The sequence below is a fragment of the Corylus avellana genome, chromosome 3, assembly GCF_965113065.1.
Source record: "Corylus avellana chromosome 3, dhCorAvel1.hap1.2, whole genome shotgun sequence".
In the NCBI taxonomy this organism is placed as follows: Eukaryota; Viridiplantae; Streptophyta; class Magnoliopsida; order Fagales; family Betulaceae; genus Corylus; species Corylus avellana.
The window spans coordinates 27,596,092-27,599,620 of NC_142492.1; positions in this window are offsets into that span (position 1 = coordinate 27,596,092).

Sequence of the window (3,529 nt, forward strand, 5' to 3'; positions counted from 1 at the left end):
CACTTTCAACCCGATCCAAAACTGGTTTTTAACTGGGTCATTGGGTTCTAAACCTGTCCAACCGAGTCAATTCCAAATCCATCCAAGGTATCTCCAACCCTGATCCAAAGCCGATTTCTAACCGGGTCATTGGATTCTAAATTGGTCCAACCGAGTCAATTCCTACAACTCGGTCCAAATAGTCAACCCGGTTCACTAGGTTAGACTCGGGTCATATCGTTTTCAGGTTAGACCATATTCAATGGTCCAAGGGTTTTGGCCTATGTTGGCCCAATCAAACCGACCCAATTTAAGCTAGCCTATAAGGCTCTCATCCAAGTTCAAGCCGAACATTTTGGGCTTAACTGTCTCTATCAGCCACCAGCAGCTAGCTGCCGCTAGGGGTGGGCAAAAAACCCGCCCAACCCGCCCCGCCCCGCGCGGTTTTTAGGCTTATTTTTGCAGATTCGGGTAAGATTTACCCAACCTATGCGGGGCGGGGCGGGGCGGGTTGTGGGTATATGAATTTATTTCCTGCGGGTACCCGACCCGCCCTGATCCGACCCGCATGACTATAAAAACAAAAAACCCTAACCCTAAGTTCATAACTTTCTCATTTTCAGCCGCCTCTCTTCCTCTCTCTCTGACCTTGTCTCATTTTCTTCTGCCTCTCTCCCTCTCTCCGACTCTCTTGCTCTCTCTCTCTCTCTCTCTGGTCTAGTGGTCTGCTCTCTCTCAGTCTCTCGTCTGCGTCGCCGCTCAACATCTTCAAAGACCACGAGCTACAGCGCCGCTTTCTCTTCTACAAACCACGATCCAAGTTTTTTTTTTTTTTTTAATCTCTAGACTTGTTTCATAAATGGATCGAAACAGATCTGATGTTGGGTTGTGTTTGTTCAAACGAATAATTTTTTTTTTTTCCCATTGTTTATAGGTTTTTTTTTGGGCTCTGTAACTTCTGTTGTTGGGTTGTGAGAAGAAAGAAACAAAGGAGAACGGAGAAGAAAGAAACATAGACGAAAATGGAGGAGAAGAAAGAAGCATGCACAACCCGCAAAACCCGCCCCGATCTACCTCGCCCCGCGCGGATATTGTGCATTGTCCTCGGGTGGCAGGTGGAAATTTTCAGAACCCGCAGTGTGTGGGGCGGGTGAGAAAAATGCTAATCCCCGCCCCGCCCCGTGCCCAACCCTAGCTACCGCTACCGCCCTCCGTCTACCTCCACCGGCTACCCAACTCCAACCACCACTCCGACGACTTTTCCGGAGACCCAAAAAAGAAAAAAAAAAAAAAAAAATCTCTTTATTTCCCTTTCTTTTTCCCAAACTCAAGCTTGCAGGGGGGATGTTATAATATTTTATATTATTATAGTTTATTATGTTACCTTATATGTTTTAGGGTTTAGTCTACGGATTCTTGCCCACTACTTCTTTTATCTCTATATATATAGAGCTATGTAATCATTCTCAATATATATCAACTAGACTATCAATATAGAAGAGAGTCTATTATATGCTTCCGCTCTCTCTCTTCTCTCTCTCATTCTTCCACTCCAATATATTCAACAATATATTTAACAATTTTCTTTAGCAATTTTCAACCAAAATCCTAATTTCAAATATACTCAACAGCAAATTATAAAGGCACTTGTTTTGGACACCAAATATGCCGATAAAAAAACCTAATAAACTCTCTATTTAGCAATTCAATGATAAAACCAATTACTACAAAATTCCTTCTAAGACTCAATATGATCCTATCAAATCACAAAAGTAGGTTAGATGAAATTCTTGAAATCAATTAACACACTCATAAAACGCATAGGAACTAACAAGTAATTGAAATGGCTCAAATCATAACCTTAAAATCAAATCAAATTTATGAGCATTCTATTACACAAAGTTGTCAATTACACAAAATTAAATGAACTGAATTTCATTAATAAATAAGAAGTCATTACATCCACGAAAATCAATACGTAAAAAATTAATGTCATCCATCAACCAACGTAGCTAAAGGGCTCACAATAGCTATTATGAGTCTCTTTTAGTCTTTAGCAGATTAGTTGTCGAAGAACAAAAATGTATTTTTCTCTTATGAATAGCAACATTTTTGTTATTTACTATAACACAATGTTCAAATTTTTAAATATTTTATCATTGTCTTCATCTTGTCGTTGCTCGTCTCTCTCTTTCATCTTCTACGATCTTGTGTTTCAAGTTTTCTGGAGGAGAATGAGAGTCAGCAGTTGCTAAAAACATAGGATTCCAATTAAACTTTTCATCTATTAAAAACCTTCTACTTTCTCAGCAACCAAACGAGGGACATAGAGAAAGAGAGAGTACTTTTCAGGAGAGTCAAGCAAATGAGAGAGAGAGAGAGAGAGAGAGGGTTATTGAGTTCAAACCCATCTCTCCTCTCCCAAACTCCACTCCCATCACCATTTCCACTTCTCACCAAGCCCAATTCCCCTCCAACCTACAAAACCCACATCTTCAAAATCCAACAAAAACCCATTTTTCTTTCACTATACTCATTCTCCTTGCTTATCTTCCTTGTGGATGTTGGGGCTCACCAAAACGGATGTTGAAGCCCCGAGTTGTGAAAATTGGTTGTCTTCGAGTACCCAGGCAAGGGTGCTTTTCATGGTTGGACTGAGTGGTGTGTATAATTCAGGATTGAGATCCCCTCCAATTACTCAAAATTGAAAAATCTCATGTTATGAAATCGCAACCCTTCATTTTAAATTTAATGGTCTATAAAATCATTTAAACCTTAGTAAAACAAAAGTTAGATTAAAATCAAAATTTAATGCTCAGTTATACAAAAGCAGTTGACATTTTATAAATCATTGGATTTAAAATGAAGGACTACGATTTCGTAACATGAGATTCTCCAATTTTGAGTAAATGGAGGGGATCTCAATCCGTATAAGTCATGAGTGGTTTATGACCTTTTGGTGATGGTCTTATGTCGTTTCAGGATTAGTGAAGGTAGATCCGTTTGGGTTTTGATTGGTGCCGCCCGGGGGGGAGTTCTTGTGGTGGTTGTCAACCAACGTTGGTAGCCGTTGGCCTTCCATGGCTACCGTGTTGGTGGCTATGGTGGGTTGTAGCCAATGAAGGCGGAGGGATTGGCTGCGTGGTGTGAAGAAAAACAAGACAGAATGAGAAAGGGTACGTGGCTACACTTTCCAATTATATTTTTGAAAAAAGTTGGTTCCTAAATATATGTTATTATCAAATGATTTATATTTTATATTGAGAAATGCGTCATCAACTCATGAAATAATAACATATTATTTTGAAACCAACTTTAAAAGAAAAAATTTATAAAGTCTAATATTTATCGATAATGAAAGAGAGAAATGGAAAAAATGAATAAAAAATATTAAAAAATAATATTTTAAAAAAAGTAAATAGACAGGTAGTGAAGTAGATAACATGCTCGAATTTGTGCTGAAAAGGAATAGGTAAAATTGGTCAAAAACAACTTTTTGATTATCCTAAAGGAATCATGGTACTAAAAAAACAGCTATTTGTTAGAAATG